Source organism: Pteropus medius, unplaced genomic scaffold (assembly GCF_902729225.1).
Source record: "Pteropus medius unplaced genomic scaffold, Ma_sr-lr_union100, whole genome shotgun sequence".
Taxonomy (NCBI): Eukaryota; Metazoa; Chordata; class Mammalia; order Chiroptera; family Pteropodidae; genus Pteropus; species Pteropus medius.
The window spans coordinates 8,511,413-8,534,931 of NW_024352786.1; the positions used below are offsets into that span (position 1 = coordinate 8,511,413).

General features: G+C 33.3%; 1 long non-coding RNA gene and 1 pseudogene across 6 annotated transcripts in view; one reads left to right on the forward strand and one right to left on the reverse strand.

Annotated features, from left to right (window-relative positions):
- Positions 1-23,519, reverse strand: part of LOC120591127 (uncharacterized) — a 143,796-nt gene that overhangs the window by 66,222 nt on the left and 54,055 nt on the right. For 2 of the 6 annotated variants that reach the window (XR_005649835.1, XR_005649837.1), the window contains 2 exons: positions 22,771-22,873; positions 1,795-5,564 (listed from right to left, as the gene is read on the reverse strand). The exons of 3 other annotated variants lie outside the window; for them this stretch is intronic. This is a non-coding gene — a long non-coding RNA (uncharacterized LOC120591127). Of the gene's footprint in view, positions 1-1,794; positions 5,565-22,770; positions 22,874-23,519 lie in introns of those variants that run through there. One more of the 6 variants, XR_005649839.1, reaches the window with a different exon arrangement.
- On the forward strand, positions 18,225-18,343 carry LOC120591287 (uncharacterized; annotated as a pseudogene).

The window sequence follows — 23,519 nt, forward strand, 5'->3', positions numbered from 1 at the left end:
TGATCATGCTTTCTTGATTTCTTTTGAGTGAAAAATGAAGCCAGTCCACTTTTTGGCTGCCCATATAACTTGCCTCTAACAACAGTGTGCTCTATTAGCTCCCTCTGTAATTCTCTGGCTACCACTTCAAACTCAACACTCATTGAGGTGATAGTGCTGATGTTTCTGATGTTAAGCACCATCACATCATTTACTGTCATGGATTCTCTGATTTCAGGATATAATTTTTCCACTGCTGTCAAAGAACTCAGTTTTATAACAGGCATCTCCCGCTGTCAGCCCTATCGACACAAAATAGTAACCACTGAGCTTATCAGTAATGTTGGTACCATTCTCTCCATTCCTTACTAGGTGTGTGAGAGAGAGTCTTCTGGTCTCTTTTGTGCAACATATCTAGCTTGATGGTGGGATGGTTTTAGCCTTACACAATAGACCAACAGTACCATTTCTACTCCTATGAGCTTATTGATCCTACCCTCTAATATCCGCTAAAGTGATGACAACATTTCTACTTCAGTTAGTAGTGTGGGCCATTGTTTGCCACCCGCCCTCCCCCACACACCCATACATAAAGCTTACAAGAATCATCTTAGCTACTTGTTAACACCATTCTCAAGGTTCATGACTAAGTATTAAATTCTATTCCACGGGAGAATGTTTCCATATTGGTAAACTCTCCCCTATTTAAATTCATGCTCCAACTCCCTCAGAACCCAGTCTCATGCAGACGACCTAGATTTCTGCCTATATATATTAGGCACATATTGCAGCTCCTTTGGCAATAGTCTAGTTTCTTCCTTACTAGACTGAGCACATCCCCAGTTGAACTGAGCTGAGACCAGATTAGTATTGTTTCCTTGGTTGCCAGTAATGGAGAGTCAAGTGTTGTCTTATAAAGTATCTTCATTGGTCTTCAAACAAGGTTGAAATCTTCTTACAGAGCAGCCACTTCTACAGGCCCAGAAGGTTTAAGGGAATGGGAAGTTTAGGGTTTTCAACTGTACATATGCAGAATCCCCAATTTAAAGTCTCAGGATCTCATTCCTTTCCTATTAGGGCTCTGCCCTTGGCATAGGAGGCATGATGGGACTGAGAACTCAACCTTTTCTGTAGCCCCATTACTCTTAGAATTAAATCCTGAGCTTAGCCCTTCATCCTTTCTGCCCTTAGCTACAAGAGATGAAAGTTTCTTTCCATGATCCAGTTAGGCCTTCTGGCTTTCACAAATTGGTGATTAATCATCGTAAACCTGTTGTTATCACTCAGTATTCTGTAACAGTCTTATAATTCTATATTCTTAATAATAATTACCATTTTTCTTATACCTCACAAGCTAGTGTAATATCTTTTTCAATATTTCATCTTGGTTCACCACCAGTGTGAACTAAAGTACTAAGTGCTTCAGAAACTGAGATTTCAACCAGTCCTACCATCCCCAGAGCTGAGATGACCCTTCAGAGTTATCTCAAATTAAAGCACGTGGTCCAGACTTTTTTATCCCCATAATAGAAAATGATTGGATGCAGCCTGAGCCTTGAGAGGAAGTACGACTTTGTGAGAGAGGATTCTCTGGAACCTCTGGCAATTTCCAGGGAAGGGTACATGGAATCATGGCTGTCAGCAACAAATATTCCCAGAAAAAGAGAAGAGCTGAGCAGAACACAGATATGATAGTCACTAAAGCTGAAAACAAAGTAACTTTAAAAAGCTCAAAATGAACATGTTTAATAAGATATGCACATTGATATTTCCCATTGGAAATGAAAAAGTGATTTGAAAATGGTGAATAAATTATTTATTTAATTCCTTGTTTATTGCAATATAGAAGTAAAACATAATTCATATCTAATACTGTACATGATTTCTGCTATTACACCAAACATATCCATTAATGAGTTTATTAAGTGTTATGTAATTTTGATAATTGGTCTTTTAAATGTTTTATATTGTGCAGAAAACAATGAGAGATTGTTACATAAAGAGTTGACTGTTTTAAGGGTTTATGCACATTGATATTTCCCATTTGAAAAAGTGGCAACTGGGAAATATCAATGTGCATAAACCAAGCAGTCCCAACTCTCTAAACACATTTTAAGAAATGGATTGGATTTGGAAATCTGCATTTTCCAAAAAGAGAAATTCTATTAGTCATTAATACATAGTAACAGTAAAATGAAGGCTCATTATCAATAAGTGGGGGTCCTGAATATGGAGTAAACGCAAGAATAGGTCACTTATAAAGCATGGAGCATTTCAAGTGAGAGTAATTTCAACTTCTAGTTAATTTTGAAACATAAGCGAAAGCCAACTGTGTACTAGGATTTTTACTCTGTTTTACACATACCAGAGTAAATAAGGCATAAGCACCATTCTCAAGGACTTTCCCGTCTAATGGGGGGACACCATAAGCTAAACAAAAAACTGTGATTTAATCTGTGAGACAGAATAAGAACAGACCTATTACTAACTGTGGTGCAAATAAGAAAATGATTAAGCATGTTCAGTCAGAAAGGAGGAAATTCCTAATTGGGGGCTTGAGGTATGAGATGAGTTCACAATGTACGTTTGTGGAAGGTAGGAAGATTACGAAGATAAGGAAAAGGAAATTCCAATGAAAGTCAGATCTGTTTGGAAGTACTAGCTGAGAAATAACAAAGGGAGAAACCTGGAGAATAGCACGAGAAGAGATTGGATAGGTGAACAAGATTGGCATGAAGTGAATTGACTTACTTAGGAGTTTCTGCTCGGTACTCCCAAGCGTCCTGCGACTACATCTATTAAAGCAATTACCAAATGTAACTTTCTTGCTTTATACTAAGATATTTTTGAGTCTAGGGATTGTGTCTTGGACACTTCTGTGTTCTCTAATACTTTGTCTGATACACAGTTGAGTGGATGCTTTGAATTTCATATATACAAAATGTAATATGAATAAATAATGATAATAGTAATAATAACAGTTATATTTTTGAAACATTTAGTACCATTCAAGGGTGTTACTTAGATTATTTATATTTAATTCTCACAACTGTTCTACTGCTTAGACATAATTATTATTCACATTTTGAAGACAAGGAAATAGAGATCCAAAGAAATAGAGTAATATGTCCAAGGTCACAGAGCTAGTAAACAGTTGGCCCCGTCACTCAAACCAGAAAGTGTGCTGAGCCCATGAAGAGTTAGGAAAGAAAACATAGGGTATAGAAGAAGGGATTCAGGAAAGAATGTATTTGAGGTTGAGGAGGAACTTGGTTTTGCCTAGCCCGCTGTCTCCCCAGTGGTTTCTGAAAGTCATCAGCCTTCTGGCTGGAACACAGATTGGGTAGATAATTGCCAATGTCCCTTTATCCTGATGTGCCCAATCACTTCCATTTAACCCACCCAAATCATCAGCTGATAGCTTTCCACCTTCTCTTTACTCTCACCTACTAGCAAAAGAAAAAAGAGAAAGGGAAAGCGGAGAAGGGGAATGAGGAGAAAAGGATAACGAAATAGAAGGAAGAAGCATTTGATCAGACAGCTGTCGGGGGAATTAAAGAATCTCCTTTTTCCACATGAATCTTTTGCTGATATTCGCTAACCTTTCTTTCCACCTTTCATTTGGGTAACCCTACTCATGAGCACTTCTATATTAGATTCCTATAAAATTTTAAATGTTTCCCGGAATTTTTTACTGCACTTCTGAATGTTTTCCTCATTTATTTAGTCTAGAAAACTGTATTTCTGTTGACGTGTTGCCCCATTCTCAAAGATTTTATTTGTACACAGAACCTACAACCTTGTGAATCCATCACACCTGTGGCCAGTTTTAAACTCCATGATCTTCAAGGAAATGGATATGTGCACTGTTTCATGGTCTAGAATATTGCTTCGATTTCTGTTTTTAAACATCTTGCCTTAAGGAGGAAAAATTGGAGGATGAGAATGTGTTACAGCAAAGTTGGAATGACAATCTGCTTGATCATTAGTCTCTACCTGATAAAAACCAGAGTTCCCGGAAGAAGAATGATTCATGTTAACAGCAATTCCTTTAGTTCACCAGCTTCCTTCCTTCCGGGCTTTCCCGTAGGGAATGTATGCAGTGCCTACAAATCCCTCCCCTGATATCAGCCCAGAGAGAACAGGGGTAAAGCAGCTTATACCTGGCAAGAAGAAAAGTTCTCCCACATTTGTCTGGCAATAATTCAACACAAATCCAAGCCTCGGAGTTGTCCAGAATATACACAATGGCCTTAGGCAAACAGCACTGGAAAAATTTGAGATTTCATTATGTTCTCTCTTTTGTTTTACATAACGGAAGCTATAATGCTAACTTCTTCAAAGTAGCAAGCAGCCAGGTGACACTTTTTGTAACCATTACTTACTGCCCCAGAGTACTCCAAAATAGAGGTGAAAGACCAGAGTGCTAAACAATAAAACTCAATGTCCCCTCAGATCTCATCCTTCAAGTCTTAGCTTAAATGTCAATTACTTAGAGAAACTCCCAGACCTTCCAGACTGTGAACACTCTCACAGTGTCCTGCGTTTTGCTTCCATAATAGTTATTATAATTGTAATTATTATTTCTATAATTGTGTTGTTTCCTACAATAATTTCTGAACTAATAAAACCTACCCTGATATCTTATATTTAATACTGTAGACTGCACTCCTATGTCCATGATATCAATGCCCCTTATCTTACTAATTCTATTTTTTCTTTTTTCTCCAAGCTCTTATCATCTAATATCATTCTATAAAATGATGTATTTATTAATCATGTGATGACTTATTGTTTGTCTTCCACAACTAGAATGACTACTCTATGAAGTCAGTAACTTTCATATTTTGTTCACTAATATAGCCTAAGGTCCTAGATGAGTATGTATATAGAAGGTTCTTGATAAATACTTATTGAGTGAATAAATGGAGAGGGAGGGAGTGTACATAGTGGTGATTTAATATATGTATACATTATAAAGGATTCCCTCATGTAGTTAATTAACGCATCTTTCACTTCATATATATGTTTCTTTTTTTCTTGAGATACCTGTATCTTCTTATAACTCATTGAGTTTCCATAAAATAGCTATTATGAATTCTTTAACAGGTAAATCACAGATCTCCATGTCTTTGAGATGGGTTACTGAAAGATTATTGTAATCCTTTGGTGGTGTCATGTTTCGTTGATTTTTCATTTTCCTTGAAGTTTTGCTTGCTTTCTTTGTATTTGAAATAGTAATCACCTTCTCTTGTCTTTACTAACTACTCTCTCCAATACATCAAGCTCGTATTTTTTTGCTCCACCAATGTGCTGGAAATTCTTCTTTAGAAATCTGGGCTTTCACGAAGGCATTCTCATCTGCGGGTAGATGTCTGCGTTTTTCACAACGGCTTCTGGACTGCATCCCAGAGGGACTGGATCCAAATCATGTGCTACTGCAGGTCCCACAGCTGAGACCATGGTCTGTCCGCCTATTACCTAGCACATGGATGGGCAAGACTTTTTCCAGGTCCCCTGACATTGTTGCTGGATCCCACAGCTCTCAAAAAAAGCACCTTTGTCAAAGGGTGGACACCAAATTGCTGTTGTTGGGGAAAAGGACACAAATGAAGAATGTTTTATTTAGCCATGCCCCTGCTTATTTTATTTAAATATTTAATATTAAATGAATTGGATTAAATATTACACATAATGGAAAAGATTTCAATTTGTTACTAATACTTGAGTACAGATGTTAGATTAGCTATGTAGAACTCTATGCTATGCAGTTTCTTTATGCCACAATAAGTAACAATTTTGGACATTTTAAATAATTTCTTAGTTGATTAAGGAATATTCATAATCTTCCGTGTTAAAATCTAACCATTTTTTAAACGCTTTGATGATTATAACTTAGAAGGATTTTTGAGAAAAACTTAGATTATGAGTCTTCATTCTCTCCAGTTTGAAAGTTTCATGGCTCCATAAATGTCAACTTCTCAGGAAAAATTTATTTTCTAGTACAGAATTTTCAAAGTTATATTTTATAATATTTTCATATCATGAATAAATCAAACTTATAAGCAAACAGATAAGAGAAACAGGTTTGTTCAACCATCCTCTTCCTCTATTTCTCTAAATATTGTCTCTCTCCTTTCAAACAAAGTTTGTCTGCATAAAAAAAATATGACCCAAATCCCCAGTCCTCCTGCTATGATAACTATAAGTCTGGCTTAAATGAGGCTGTACTCTAATGGATTTTATATGCATGGAGACAGTTATAAATATATATTAAATATCATACATTTATAAAAACTAAATTTAGCTCCTGCCTACTTATTATAAATGATAAATTCAACTACATTCATTAAACTACTCTGGATCAAATGGTCATTTTAGATCATTCAAAATAGGGAAGAATAGAAATAATTTTTTTTTTCAGTCTCTCGATCTATGTGAGCAAAATATATAATACAAACAATTAGAATCAAAATATTAAGCATAGTTTTTCAATCATGCTTTTGTTCTAATTAATTAGATAGTAATAACATTTTAAAATTAAAGTAGCCATATAATTCTCTTGATTCTTCATTTTTCATGTATAGACACAAAGAAAATTCATTACAATCCCAAAACACTACAATTGGAATTATAATTGTGAATAGATAATCAGAGATTATTCATACAAAATAGAATTGAAATAGGCTTCATGCATATTGACAAAAATAATAAAGTCTCTTTCCATTAAATGAATAAAACAATCCAATTCATTTGGTACTAAAAACATTAATTGTATGTGATATTTTTCAGACAAGCGATATTTAGCCTTTCAAAACCTCTGTGAGAAATAACTTTCTGACCAATTGCTTCCTCTAGCATTATATCTGATTTACATAAATAAAAGATAATTTTATTGACAATGTTTATTTCTCCAATTTCTCCAATGTTAAATCTCCAATTTCTAAGTATTGCATCCATTTGTACAGAATAAACAAAAAATATATTCTATTTTCAGATTTGCTTTTCTGTCTATACTTCTGCTAACACCATTAGTATATTGAAATATAGACTGTTCTGGGTCTTTTAAGTACAGAGGGGTTCTGTGGAAAGCGCAGTGTTGGGGCACTTAATTATGTATTTTTGTCTCCAGTTATTTTGTTTTGAATTAATATTTTATTTCAAAGACATTTAACTGTTTTTATAGTGAAATATCTCTATTTAACTATTGCCTACAATCACTGTGCATTACTATAGTACTATCACATACATGAAAGCCAATAATTAAAGCTGCCAAAACAAGGACTATACTTATGCCTAAGTACAGTCATAGGGAAATTAATTACTATATAGAGAAACAAAACTAGTCATATCCTTGGATTATTCCAAAGTTGGCCTTTATAATATTGCCTTCTAGAAGAGCATTCTGAATGATGACACTATTTCACCTGAAATTTCTGCCACCAGAAAACCAAAAGGCATCAGGATAAAAACAATTTCACTCAACTTTAGACCACTCCTATTATCTCTACCCGTTGTACCATTTTATTTTCACTCTTAACCCTAGGAGGTCCTGCTTTTAATTTTTCTATTTCTCTCAAAAGTCAGTCACTACCCTATTATCCAGAGCAGAGGTGCTGACCATTTAATAAGGAATTACTGCCATCTTGTGGCTATCATAATTGAAGGCAAATAATCTTAATGCACTGGACAAGAAACAAAAGTGTTATATGCTCTATCTTTTATCTATTTTACCTCCAATATACATTATTAAAGAGGCATTATAAAGCACGCTGCTTTTTAGTGAAAATATGCACATTAGTATTATAACATTCAGGAAGACGATCTTTTTCACACTTTATCAAAATCCAGCATTAAATATAAATCATTCTAAAATAAAGACTTGAGTCTGCGCTGGATAAAAATTATGTAAGCAACTAAAGAGAGGCATTAATAATTTATACTACTCATTCCCTACTTCAGTAATTTATCTTCATTTTTTTTAATGTTAAGAATTTGTAAAAGGTCATAATTCACTAGGTTTAAATATTTCTAACTCTAAGGTGACCTGTTTGCCACACATCTCAATAGCCCATGTCAGCACCGGAAATTGGCCAAGACCTACTAATAACCAAAAACAGATTTGAAGCGAATGACTCTCTCAGATCTGTATGGCACATGTTGTCTTCAATATTCTTTCTCCTGACATGTGACAAATTTGCAAATTTTGTGTTTTTTTCTCTTTTTAATTTATTTTTTTATTTTTTATGGTGACATTGGTTAACGAAATCCAATAAGTTTCAGCTGTTTTTTAGATTCAAGTGGCACAGCCAGTGAAACACAGGCAAAGAGAAACAATGAGCACATCTAAGAACACTTTGTTCTAAAACTATAAAGCAAAATTCTAACCTTCCTTCTCTGTCAAGATATGTGAAATGCCATTTATAGAAAAGGTTAGACGTTTTAGCACAGGTTTTAAGGTATATTTTATTTATCTGTACGTATTTGATTGAGGGAAACACCTTACTTGTTATTTAAATAACTATAGACTCAAAAGGAACATTTTCTCCCCAAAAGGTTTGTATTGGTTCTGAAGTGTAAAACCTTAAATGTTTAGTTGAAAACACTCCACCTGGTGGTAGAAGAAAAAGGGTAGCTGCTTTCTGTAAAAGACCCTCAGGAAAAAGATGGAATGAATCAACAGAATACACGTTTACTTAGAAACCATGTTAAGATACTCCACTGCAGTTGGTGAGCATCTTAAAAGCAAAATCCAGACAGAATTTGTCTCCCTATAAATCTTTCCACCCTTTCCATTACTAGTTAGGTATTGTTGGCTCTAAGCCATCTGATTTTACTATGATTTATTAACTGCTATGCATTATATATGAGATTCAGGTTTGCTGAAGAGTTACCCTTATGGTCATTGTTGCATACAAATCAGCTACTGTTAGAGAGGTTTATTGCATCATTTTATGCCACTAGTGCTTTTGTTAGGCAGTAGTATAATATGTAACCGGAAAAGAAAATCCTTCCTATTATATTTCCCCATATATGTTACTAGCAAATGCAGTGCATGTTAAGAACAATAGTCCTTTGTTCTAGCCTGTTTTAAAAAAAGAAGAAAAAGTCTTCAGAACAATAGATGAGAAGAAATAAAAACCTGTTGTCTAAATCAAGAGATTGGTATTCTCCAAATCATTGCTACAGCATTGAGCCATTTTCTCTGGTAAGACCAAGTGAAACGTGAGAAAGAGCAATAATGTGAGCAAAACCAATTTACTCTTGTTAGGAAATTGGAAAAACGGTAGCAGAGATCTAAGCAGATCTGTCTCTGAAATAAGCTACCACAAAACAGTGCTTCCACGCTCTTTTTACATGGAGACATTTGATTAACTAAGTAATTCAACTCAAATTTCTAGTGCAGCTCTCCATGCAATGACTTGAAAGCTTGCCTTTAGTACCTTTATTGCATGTTTGCTCCTAGCTGGCATAAACAATCAAGACAAAAGCAGCATTAGCTAAATGGCCTTAATTTACCTACAAAAGTGTGTGTGTGTGTGTGCGTGTGTGTGTGTGAGAGAGAGAGCGGGAGCGAGCGAGCGAGCGAGCGAGAGAGAGAGAGAGAGAGAGAGAATGGATATTGTTTTACAGATCCAACAGAAAGAGAAAAGGTGTGACTGATCATATTTTGTAAAAGTGTGGAGGAAGAGGGATGCTTTCCTTCCTATGTGAAATCTTACCGTGTTAGTCTAACCGCAGAGCTGCAGTCCGCTTCAGTGTGGCATATGTTATGAAGTGTTTCTGAAGAAAGGAGTTAGTGTTTGGTAACAGCATTATGTCCAAGAAGAATGAGGCAAATATTCTGCAATCTTAGCTTTGGTATGACTGTTCCAGGTACATGAGAATCATGTCTATTAAGACATATGTCAAAAAATTTTAGAATCTCAAGGATGTATGCATTTTTAAATTTTTGTTGAAGCCATCCATAAGTACATTTCCTAATTTCTAGAACAGCTTGATTTTCTCTTAATTAATTAATTAATTAATAATTATAAGGCAGATTCAACTGGAGTCATGTTTAAGAATATGTTGATGAAAAAGAGTTTTTAATTTAGTTTAATTTTAAAAAGGGTTTATTAGATGCCCACTATGTGTCTGTCTACTTTTAAGCACAACAAAGATAAATGGCTAATTAGTTGACATTAGAGATTCTTAATCTCTTCAATTCTCTAATTTTTATAGATATTTTCAATGTATATTGAGTTTTATCCCACAAAAACTGCCAAAGAAGAGATGCTTAGAAGAAAGATGAGATGTTGAGGAGGACAGGTAAGATGATCCAAGAGAACGAATTCATGCATAGGGAACTTTGAAAAGTATCAGTTATAGGCTGCATTAAATATACAGATCCATAATCTATGAATGTATGGATGCCTTGAAACTCTCAAGACTTTTCCAGGGTCTATGCTCAATGGTTTTGGAAATACCCTAAATACAGGGTCACAGATTTAAGGAGGTCTCTTGTTTTCTTCCCCAAAAGATATATGATTCAGAAATGTGGAAAATTCATTTCCTGAAAAGAAACTATTAACTGGTCTATAATAATGTTACTAAATGCTTAGTTTTCCTTAAAAAAAAAGAAAGAAAGAAAGAAAGAAAACTAAAAGCACAAAATGCCCAATTTTTAAAAGATCTTCAAACTAAGTAATTGAAAAATCTCAGAACCTAACCCCAAACTACTCTCCCATTCAGTTTGTATCTTTTTTAATTCTTTTTTTAAAATTATATGTGATCCCTATTTTCTGGGTGACTAGCATGAATTATGACAAACTGCACAATTGGAGAGTGAAGAGAATGAGTATGCAATGTTTATTCCAGGTTTTCTTTCTTTCAATGACACTGTTTAAACTGATAAACATCATTTGGCCTTGGCAATCTAGGCCCTCAGGTCTGTAGACGAACTCTAATTAATCTAAGTGGTACCTTTCCCAAGGACATCTGCTACCATGAGTTTCTAATATCCACAACAAAGCATGATTTTTAAGCTTCCAGAAACATTATGATTAATATGAAAGTATTTTTCTCCAAAGGGTAAAGTTACAAATTGAGATACTGTTATCTTGGAACTGCAAAAACTTGACTTACTCCACCTCTTTCCTTTCTTTTTACTTCTTCAAGTATTTAGATTCTCTCACTTTACAGTTTGACAAGTTTAATACTCAAAATAAATATAAAGACAAACAACAAATTTTATAATGCAATACAGGCTAGATTAAAAGCTGTAAGATTTTTTTCCTCTCGACCTCTATGGATTTAAGAAGTATTTTCTTTAAAATGGTGTCCCTACAAGCCAGGTAAAATGGACTATTTTCCAATTGATGTGTCTTAATATGAATAAAGTAGTATAAAATGACACATAAATGACTATATTCACTGCATTAGTTTAAATTATAAATTGGTTTTATAGGTATGACACTGATCTTGCTGAATTTATGCAATGGGTTGAACCAATTATAATAATTAATTAATGTAAACATTTTTTATGCTTAGGAACACACAAAAAAAGTTATAAATATCTTATTTTTTATATTTTTGATGATGAGAAAAAATTAAATAACTGATTATTTAACCTGATTTTATTAACTCATTGAAATAAACTAAATGAATATAAATTTTCACATTTTTTGGTAATCAAAAATTTAGGGAGAAAAACATTTTTGAATACTTGTATGGGTAGAAGTACATTTATTGTTGTGTTCAAGTTAAGGACGCCTTTCTCAGAAACACTGAATTCATGCAAAAGCCGAATGATTTATTTGGTTCAGTCAGTGTTCAGTTGTGAGTTTATAATACTTGAACGGTTTACAGGATAACAGCTATTACAAATTTGGAGGTGGGGGAAAGAGACTGTACAAGTCTTAGAAAATTTATGACAGAATTTTATATTTCCTGTTTTATTAAATGGACTGCCTTTAAGTTACAGATCTGCCCCATCACTCCTTGTGTTACCAGTAAGATTATGGAGCTGCATCCTGCATCCTATATAGCACATTTCAATTTCATGCATTTCATATATGTCATGCCACATTATAATGCAGCTTACACGCACTCGAAATAATTATTGTGCATACCTTTTAGGCTACAGCTTTTGTCACATTGTACATTATTTATCATCATTTGTAAATCTAGCAAAATACACAGGCAGAGAAATCAAAGCAGGAGGTAGAGTTTGTTTTAATGTGATTATATTGGCATCTGATATGATGGTGTTTGGACCATATTGACATGAGTGAGGATTCTATGTAGCAACTGTTCAATACCATCCGTTGGACTTCTCTGATAGACCACTTAACTATCTCAGCTTTTCCAGTGATCATCTCATTTATCTAGGATTATTGCACTGAATTTACTGTTTGGTTTTCTTCCAGAACTGAAATGTCAAGTCCAGTGTCATGTATGCAGTAGCTTTGTGCTGTGAGAGCTTCACAGATCCCCCAAAAGCTGCTAGCAGTTGATCTTTGGATAGAGCTAGAAATAAATAAATCCTCTTTAACAGATCAATATTCATCCCATTTAATGCTTGATGTGAAACTTGTGGATTTGTGGTGGTAATGCTGATGTACAGTTAATCGTTGAAAATGGGCATTAGGGCTTTTATAGCATGGCAACATATTGTCAGGCAAGAAAAGAAAGAAGTGGTAAGCACAGCCTGGAAAAAAAACACAATAAGTTTGTATAAATATGCTGTATATTTGGAATCCAATCAGGGTGTTTTACTACATAATTCTAAAAGCTAATAATGTGAACAACACATGGATCAAATTTCTGTGACCTTTCCCTGGTTTGCTACTCTTTGGGGTATGATGCATAAAAACAAAGTATCTAACTCTTTTTGAGACTCTGATGCTAAAGAAATTGATGTTGAAATAGTTTCCCTATGGTGATTGCTGTAATTATTGATAATTATCATATGAAAGACATTTTAGCATAAAAGGCAGAAAATTTAAGGAGCAGTGGGGTTTTCATACTAGAGATTCATAATAAAAATGGGGATACTTAAAGAAAGGAGTATAGAGCAGCGTCCTGAACAATTAACTCCAAGGAAAGAGATATCCTACTAGTGAGTAAGATTTTAAACACGAGTAATGCCAATAGTTAAGGCATTTTTTTTTCTAGTCCATAGTGTAAAAGTTATACGTCAGATCTTTCTTCCCTGGCAAAAGTTGAATTTATCCTTTTGATTTGTCTTATTTTTTGCTGTAAATATATGATCATTCACACGGTCATGGTGTTCAGAATAGAAAGTTGGAGCTGGACATTCTTTACATGCAACAGCTTTCAGCCCAGCCACATGATCTATAAAATAGACATTGTGGTTGCCAATGGTATATATATTTTCAACTGTATTTCTCAATTATTAATTTAATATAATGCATGAAAAATATACACATGATCTCTGTGTGAAAACCTTAACTTGTTAATGTTCTTACAGGCTCAGGCTGTGCTGTTGAATTTTAGCAAGCATCTAAACTTATTTGTGTAAAGGGTTGCCTTTGGAATAAAGCATGAGAAAAATGCACTTACTCTAAGTATAGAAACTAGAGAACTGGGATTGATCTGTTTTCCCAGGAGAAAATATATTCTTTCTCAAGTAGTAGGTTTTCATTTAAGTTTACTGAGAAACGAAACATTATAATCTTTACATGGAAAGGGAGGTCATTAAGCTTAAAACATTCAGAGTAACACCTGCTGGCTCCAGATACTTGCTGGATCACTCAGAGGTCTCAGTTCTGCCTGTACAAGTCCCAAACTTTACCATTGATAGATGATACGATCCTCCTACAAGGATCTCAGGCCATCACAATTCCCTTGGTTGGCAAAGGAAGTCAGGGCAAGACAGCAGGTCATGGTTATAGGATTGTGCTTATCTGATGAAAAGTAAACCAAGAAACATGAGAGGAAAATTATGTTTATGCCTGAGGCCATGAAGTATGGGAAATAGTAATGTGCAAGGCTGAAGACGACAATTGGGAAAGTGTGTGGGTATGCCTGCGAGAGTATAGACCTGTGAAATCATGCTCATACATGCAGATGTATGTCCAGTTACCCTAGATATGCAAAGAGACTTAATATTATATGAATATATAAAAGCCCAGAGACATACTCCATCTATATTGTGTTATGTGTATGTGTTATGAGTACATATGCATAAATGAAAATATTTCAATCCTATTCTAGGGCTTATAAGACTAATATGTTTGAAAATATCTTTCCTAAAAATAAAAATATAAATGTTTATATGAATTTACAGGTAACAGAATAATTAAAGGTTAGTCACAGAAACTAGAGTATCTTTTTCTATCTCTAATTTTGAGGTTGCTGTTAAAAAGGATAAATATCCTTTGCCCTAAACAACAAAACTCTCACTGGAAGTATGTTGGGCTAGTAAACTTACTATGACAATTCTTACATTGATCTAAAGTGGCATGTAAGTCTGGTATTTTCTATTTCTTTTTTTCTATGCAGAAAATAAATATTTCCAGATTATGAATATTTAAATTTAAGAAGTTATTACAAATTTTACAGCTGGCACATAATTTGACAAACTGGGACATTAGAAAGCTGATATAAAATGATACTTTTTCCATTTCCCATAATAGCTATCTTCTCTCTTTTGAAATCTAGAGAGTAATATGAATGCAGCTTCTTAGAAAAAAGAGAAAATATACCCCATGAACAAGGCCGAACAACTCACTTCATATTCTTCCCTCAGTTACCACACTTCTCATCTAGACAAGAAAAACTTTGAAAAATGTCTGATTCTATTAGTTTTATCATTTTGTATTGTGCTGGCTACTCAGAAAACAAGAGACAAACTGCATGTTTGCCTTTTAATCTTACCCTTACACATAATTTTCCTATTCATTTTTTCAACAAATAATTATTGAGTACATTTTATGTGCTAAGCCCAGATATAGCCGTTCATCTCCAGGATGTTACTCTGATTTTCCTTTTTGTCCTTAGTCCTTGAAACACTGATATATATTTTTATATATTCTCAAAATGTCCATATTTGTTATCAATTATACCAAGTTATTTGTGGAGCAACGTTGAGTAAAAATAATATAAAGATGGCTTGGTTAGTGTCTGGATGGAGCACAATTGACAGATATTCTAAAAGACATGTATATAGATATATAGATAGCCAGTGGATAGTATGCAGAGTCCTACATGATTATGTGATCTCGGCACACTCATAAACTACATAACTGCATATGCTATTCTCATAGATCAGAGTCTATCAGTTCAGCAACAGATTACATTCTTCTATGGGAACAAAACCACCCAGGCCAAACTACTCACAGAAAGAATTCCAACACGACAAGCTCAGTTTCCTAAAGTAGGAAAATAAGACTTAAATGTACACTAGAAATTGCATTTAATAGAGCTAAATAGAGCTACAGTAAAGAATTAAAATAAAAACTCAATGACTCAGAAACTTGCATTAAAAAAAGTCATCTTAGAAGGAGAAAAGTGTATGTAGAATAAGTTTATTTCATGCAAAATGTATTTGTTATAGAACTGAAAATCAAAGTATAGTAAAGAGGTAAGTTCTTCAGTCCACCTCTCTAAAAGGATAGTCCTCAAAGGTAACATTCCCCGAAGAATATATTGGCTGATAATATTTTCCAGATGATTTAGAGTTATTAAATGGTGGAGTCATATAATCTTTGAACATATTTTAGTCCAAATTTCTAAACTTTCTTATACCATGGAGACCTATGTAAGAACTAGGAAAATTAGGTTAGGCCACAGGTGTCCAGTATCTAGAAGTTTTTCTATTGTGAAATGTGTCCTACGGACAAATATTCAAAAGAGATCAGACTGTGAGTCCCTGACAGACTGTCACTCTATCAGTGCATTCCGTCTCTGTAAATAGAGTCTGTGATATTTTAACTAAAATTTGCCAGAAAAGCTGTTTAAATGTGGAAGTTTATCACTTTACCTCCCTTCAACTAATCCCTGTTAAAATATTATAAATAACACAGAGCTTAGAGTTGCAAAACAGAGACCAAACAAGACTTAACTTAAATTCTTTTTGTAAAAGATTCAAATAAAACCTTACAACTGATTACTAAACCAACCCACTTTGATCCACATAAGTTATCTATATAGTCCTCATTCCTCTTATCTTTAAAAATTAGGGAAGAAAAAAACATTGTGTTTTAAGCAGATTATTTTATAGGATTTCCTAAAAACATTGTGTTTTAAGCAGATTATTTTATAGGATTTCCTATTTATATATATACACCCTGAAATTTCATGGTATTTTTGTAAGTCACTCTTATTCCAAGGAGAAGGAGTTTGATTTGATCCAGTTCTACAAACCTGCTGTGCCTTCTTATTGCTGGAATATGCAGTGGTTACTTGAAAATCTCCTCAAAAAACTCTAGATTCTCCTTTATGAAGACAATGAATGAACAGGGTTTTATACACGGACAATGACAGAGAGACAGGGTGCCACTTTGAAGTTCAAATAATTTGACAACAAGTTTTGGAATTCCTAAAAAATAATGAAAAGGATCTTTGCCGAATTTTTATTTTGTTTTTGTTCTGTCTTCATTTCTCATAGGCGGGTTCAGGCAGGAAGTACGGCCTGAACAGCTCAGCCGGATCTGGAGGGATTAGTTACAGCAAAGAAGGCTGCTGTGTGACTCCGAGTCATTTTTTTTTAGTAATTCTAAAGGAAAAAAATTACATACACATAGACATGCCAAATCTTACCTTTATGATAAGTATGTCTGGTCAAACTTTTTAGTATGATAACATCTAAAAATCCTTTATACCTATTGGATTGATTTTTTTCTAGAGTAGTCTTGTATTGGACTTTAAATAAAGAGATGGGTTTTCTTATTACTGAATAAAATGTGATTTTTGTCATAATATTAGATAAAATATTTAGTTTGGCATGGGCTTTGTGTTTCTTCAACATGGCATCATGAGTGGTTTTTAGTGGCAAGCAATGGTAAGGACAGAAGATAAAAATTAAACAACCAAAGTGAGAAAGCCTTCCTATCAATTCTAAGATCAACTAGGGAAATGTTAAAGGTGAGATAAGGATCTAAATTTTCCACAGTGCTTTGGAACTAAACTATGTGGAAAATAAAAAAGATCAATTTTCAAAAATATGATTTTCTAGGTAAAATTATTCCAAATTAGGAAAGCAAAACTTATCTTTTGAAATATACTGCAAGCAAAAATTTATTCTAAAACATTATTGAGGATATATTTCTGTTACACCTAAAATTGCATCACTTATTAAAGTTTAGCATTTTACCTGCTTCACTCCAACCAGTTCCCAAAACTCGGAACAATCACGAGGCAAATGGACTAACAAGTAAAAAGTTAACTCCCTACATTGTAATTCCGGTCCCTGTTGCATTATGTTCTCATTGTGTTTGTTTGGAAATATTCTCTGACTATGAACTGACAGGTTTATATGATTGTAAAAATGAAACAAATACATTGTAATTTTTCCCAAATTTTGATCCCAGAACCACTGCACAAATACAATAGCGTCAGTGGTGCAAAGAACGCCTATACTTGAGATAGCAGCTTGATGTACCCAGAAAACATTGCACATGTTATTCCATGCCCCACAAGAGAAATAGTACCAAAAAATCCTTAAAACAATGTTTTTCACCACACAAAAATCCCACTGTTAATAGAGGTTGGAGTAGCTCAACAGAACTGAACATATTTGTTTTTTATTATTTTGCAAAACATCATTTCTCTTTCTTCCTCATTATCCATTTAGCCATAGATAATGATTATCTGTTATTAACAATTAGAAAACTCATTTGACCTTTTTTTTATTAAAGAGCTCTTTTATTATTGTGATATTAAAGCTCAAATATTCCACTTATTCAGATTCATTACTAAAAAGGAGCTGATAAATTTTAACATTCCAAGAATTTCCATGATTTTGTTTGAAACTGTGGCTTGTGTTTTGCTTGAGCTACGATTTCACTTAATACATAAAATTAAGGCAAATTCAGGTAGGAAATTAAAGAATTAAAATACTTATTTGAAATTAAAATCAATGTTATTTCACCAATTTGTTAGTTGCTTTTCTACAGATGTTGAACAGTATTCAGTATGTAGCATTACATAGCAGGCTAAGAAAGACATTTATTAGCAATTACCCTGCTATTTAGTTTGAAAGTGATTTTAGAAAAAATAATTATCAAGATAATTGTCTCATCTATGGCCATGCTACCCTGAACGTGCCCGATCTCATCTGATCTCGGAAGCTAAGCAGGGTCGGGCGTGGTTAGCACTTGGATGGGAGACCACCTAGGAAGACCAGATGTTGTAGGCATTAAAACAAACAAACAAATAAATAATGTTAAAAAAAATCCCCCCAAAAAGATAATTGTCTCAATATATACCTTGTTTGCATGTGTGGAAACACACGATCTCATTTATTTGTTTCTGTTAGATAAATGGACAAGCTAAAAGTTTGCTAAAATCTATTTTCTAACTTTATTTAAAATGAAAATACAAATCAAAAAACTATAGTTAAAAATAAATCGGATCAAAAGTAGTTCTAAGGTCAAGTATATAGTGTGTCTTTTCACTTTTCCTCTCGCCTCCACCAAGCACACACGGACACACATATGCACACACATACACACATGTACACATAGACATATACACATATACACATTAGTGCACTCACAGACATTTACAATTATTTTGATGTTTTAATTCATCTCAATTAATCAAAGATCAGTGTTTATGTCTTTCTTCTCTCACTATATAATATGCAAGTACCATTTCAGTTTTCTGTTTGCCTATCAATTCATTGTAGAAGAAACACTCATTGGCATTCATTTACAGAAGTATTTAACTAAGCCTTTCTCATCTTGTTCGCTATCTTTTCTTGTAATCCTGTGGGTAAGGAAGTTCAATAGATCTTCAACTACAACATCATTCAATAATCTTTAGAATATAACTGCACAAAATCTGTGAGGTTTGAGGTCAATGCAATCTTTCCGTTCTCTGGTGTAAAAGGACAGCAGAGGGAGCCCCTGCATGACTTAAGGGAACCAAAGGCAGGCAGGAGAAAAAAGACTACTGGTTTGGAAATTATGCCTGGTGCCCTCTTCTGGAATAAAAGTGCGGATTTCAAAAGGAAATTTGCAAGCACTGAATTCCAAACTCGATCTTAGCATGTGTTGTTACCAGTCATCATAAAAGAGCAGCAGAATTTTCATAATAAAGCTAAGTTTAATTTATTTGAATATAAAAATAGGTGCTTTACATTTTTTCATGAAGTTTGAGTTAGATAAAAAAAATTTCTGTGGAAAAATCTCACTCCTCTAAAAGTTGTATTATTACTGAATTGTCCCACTATTTCTCCATAACTCCAGTTATTCCAGAATCTTAGTATGTAATTCATAAACCAAGACATTCATATGACAATAATGCAAGTATTTCATCTTAAATAAAATAGTTTTACAGTGGTTGAAAGAGTTTATTAAAAAGGGTTTTGGATCAGGCAGGGCTTATATTGACTGAACACGTTTTCCTTGAGACAGTTCAACAATAATTTCAATTATAGAAAACCATTTCAATTTCTGCTTGCTTCTCAATTTCTTTGAAGAACCCTTTCAAAGGTATTTTTTTTAATTCACAGTGATTGATAATAAGATTACTTTTAATTTTATTATAAATATTAACTATTAATTGTAAATAATAAATTATTCATTATAATTTCCACTGAGAACAAAAAATATCTCTAGATATTCTGTATAAGATGGTGTTAGATGTACTTATTTGCAAGTTGTTTATGAAGTCTACTTTGCAAATCATTTGTCATTTAATTGTTCGTTTTATTTAAATACCGTATAGAAAAGTACTACTACACTTTGATTTAAAAATATAATAAAGATGGAAAAAATCCATTCATTAATTATTGTCATGATCTTATGAATATCGAGGGGGTCCGTCTATATTAAAAATCAGATATTTAACAAAAAAGAGTTTATTTGCTCTTTTGCTTCCAGCTTAGACAATGGATGAGTCATATTGGTATTAAGTATTTTTAGTCTATATTTATGACATTACTTTCCAATTATACTTAAAAGATACATAAAAGGTGAACTGTAACAGTGAAACATAACTGCTATATGTGCGCACATAGCACCTACTTGCAAAAATTATACTTTTTTATTCAAGGAAAAGTTAGAAGTATGTGAATGTCCTTCACAGCAAGAAAGGAAACCTTATTTTTCAACTTATTGAAAATAAACAACGTTTCTTCTCTTCTGCTCTGTAACGTGAACATTTAACTTGACTAAGCTCATTGGGAATGATACAACATAAAAGAGGAAAGTTTCCTGGGTTGTTTTCTTGTCTTTATATTTATACAGATTATTAAAAACATTGAGCATTAATCTAATCTTGAAAATTAGTACTATATGTCTGCCTTAGGAGCTGGGGGTTGGGCAGAAGAGAAGTGAACATGAACTGAAGATGGACGGGTATTTATTAGTTGTGTGTTCTTCTTGACCTTTTAGGCATCCAGTTTCATGTATATATTTGCTTCTTTTGAAGCCAGTAAAATTTTAAAGAATAAAAGCAAGTAAAGACTGGCAACAAAGAAATCCAACTTTTTAGCTTGAAACTTCAAATATCCATTTTCTTTTAAAAGCTTTTCACAATACAAGAAGGGTAACATTGAAATTCCAAATGTTCAGAAAAGTTTAATTTCATAAATATTTATTCATACTTCTAGAAAACAAAATAAGAATTGAACTTAGATGTACTTTTGATTCAGATTAAACATTATTTGTTCATCAGACAAATAAATATTCAGTAGCTCTTATGCGTTAGGCACAGTCTCAGGTCTGGGGATGACACGGTATATGGCCTTCTTTATGTTAACACGTTTATTTTCACAGTAAATAACACTGTTATTCCATGTATCATATTCTCTTCTAAAGTGCTAATAAAATACACAAATACTCATAGAGCTAAAACACAGATAATCTATCCTTGGAAAACCAAGATTTTATGAAAAAAAAGTTAAAATTGTTTATTGTGAATAATTAATTCACTTTTAAAGGTTTATGGATCTTTAATCTCACTTAATTTTTTTTAATTATCAAAGCTTTCTAAAGTTTTTCCCCATCTTCCTTTCCAGCTAATCAACTTGAGATTGCTATATTGGTCATATTTTCAAATAAATAACATTCCTGCTTTTTTTAAGAGTACAGTGATATAAAATAGGGCCCATTAAGTTCAAAACCTAAAGGGACCAAAACTGTAACAAATACTGGACAATATAGAAGGAATTATGGTGAACACTAGGAAGCTCAAACTCAGTAGGAAGGTGCTCAATATTTATGTTTCTCTCTCTCTCTCTCTCTCTCTCTCTCTCTCACCTCTGCCTCTGCCCAACATCTCTATCATCTCTATCTCTATCTCTCTCTATCCTAAAATGTTTTGTGGCAGAAATGCAAAACTTTTTTCATTCAATTAATTCTACAGTGATTTTGCCAATGATTTCAGTCTTATCCACTTCTATCTACTTTCCTTAGCCTATTAGCCCATAATCTTCTCTATGCTCTCTATGTGGGGGACACATTTAGCAGCATAGTTTCTTTTATGCCAGCTTACCTTTTTTCCTCTCTAAATTCACATGTTCCTATGGCAAATTATTCCTCTAGTAAAAAAAAAATTTTTTTTCTTCATTTTTGTCATCAAGTTCAAGAACTAATCGAAATGCCATTTCTTTTTTGAAACAGATCCTAATTTCCAACCAGGAGTAAGCTATGTGCTTTCTCTGAACTCTGATAATATTTTTTTCTAAATCTCTTCCAAGGCTAAGCATATTTACATATTTACATCTCATCTTTATTTGGTACAGTTAGAGGTGCTTTAACAGTAAGCTTATTGAGGATGAGTGCATTTCTGAGTATGCAAAGAGTTGAGTATAATGGAGTTATTTTATAAACAAAATTTGCACAAATAATCATAATTTATAACCTGATTATTTTCATTCAAATAACTTCTTAGAATATCTCCTAAGGTGTAGTGTGCCCATAGAAACATGTTATCCTAATCTTCAGGCTAATTTTGGCATCTAAGATTCTGTAAAGTTAGTTTACCAAATGATGAATTGTAGTATTTGCACTTAATACTTGACTTGAAATTGAAAAGTACCTTTATTGCAAATCATTTTTAAGGAGTGATAATTTTCAAGATTATGTTTTACATTGAAGAAATATATCTTAGGAAATTTTAAGAAAAGTTATTCAGTTTTTTAAAATTATGTGAAAAAATATTTTTTTCATTCAATAAAGCTTTCTCAATAAAAATAATAGATAAATATGAATATATATAATGAATAATAAAATATTAAGGAAATGCTAAGAAAAACTTTTCTGAAAGAAATTTTTGTGTACTAAAACACTGTTTGGCCAGGTTTTTATGTCACACATACAACACAAAAAGGGGATTCAGAGAGTATGTGATCATTTACTTTTTGTCACACTTTTTGAATTATCATTATACAGAAATGCAATCATAATATTCATAAAATATACATATAGAAATTTAGGAATACCCCCATCGCAGAGACAGATATACCCCTTTTGCTTTTTCTCTTGAACAAGCTGCTAGACCACATTGCCAAGGCTCATGTCCATGTTAGGTGGGACCACATGACCAAGTTTTAACCAATGGCATATGGATGGACTGATGTATGTCACCCAAGGCCTAGCCCATAAACCCTCTCACCAGCAATCTCCTGTGCTGTCTCTGTTTCCTTGGAGATGACTCCAAGGCTTTAGGGGATAGCAGAGCCACACTATGAAAGAAGCCTTGGTCCTTGAAGCATCACCTGGAAGAGAGCCACCAGGAAAACAATTTGACTGGGAACATCCATGCTGGAATGTTTTAAGAGAGAAAAATATGTTTTATTATGTGAAGCCACACAATTTTGGTGTTGTTTGTTATAGCAATTGGTCAACTCTATCATAGATGCATCAATAAGTTATACTATCTTCTTTGTGACCTGTAGATAGAAGAGTGTGAATAAAAGGATGAATTTATAAAACTGGATTAGGCCAACCAAGAGGCAGTATACTTTTTTGCATGTGACTCAGTTCAGTAAGAATACAATTTCATGAGCCATATTTTTTTTTCACAAAGAAATTATATTTGCTGAAGTACATAGGGAAAATGCTTATATTTAAAAGTTACATTATATTGATTAGGAAAGTGTCACTGAGAAAACTGAGAAGATTAACACTAAAATCTTAGTGCCTGAAATTACTTGAGCAATAACAATATGGAAACAGCTCTTACTTTTCATTCTAATATCTGATAGCAACTTAGAGTTCACAAAGAGAATTCACATGTATTATCTCATAATATCATTAAATCAAAGGAAGATTTCAACATAGAAACTATCGTTGGTCTCATTTTTGCCATTAAGGAAACTGAAAGTTAAAATGATACCTCTGATTCTATTCACTCAGTAACAG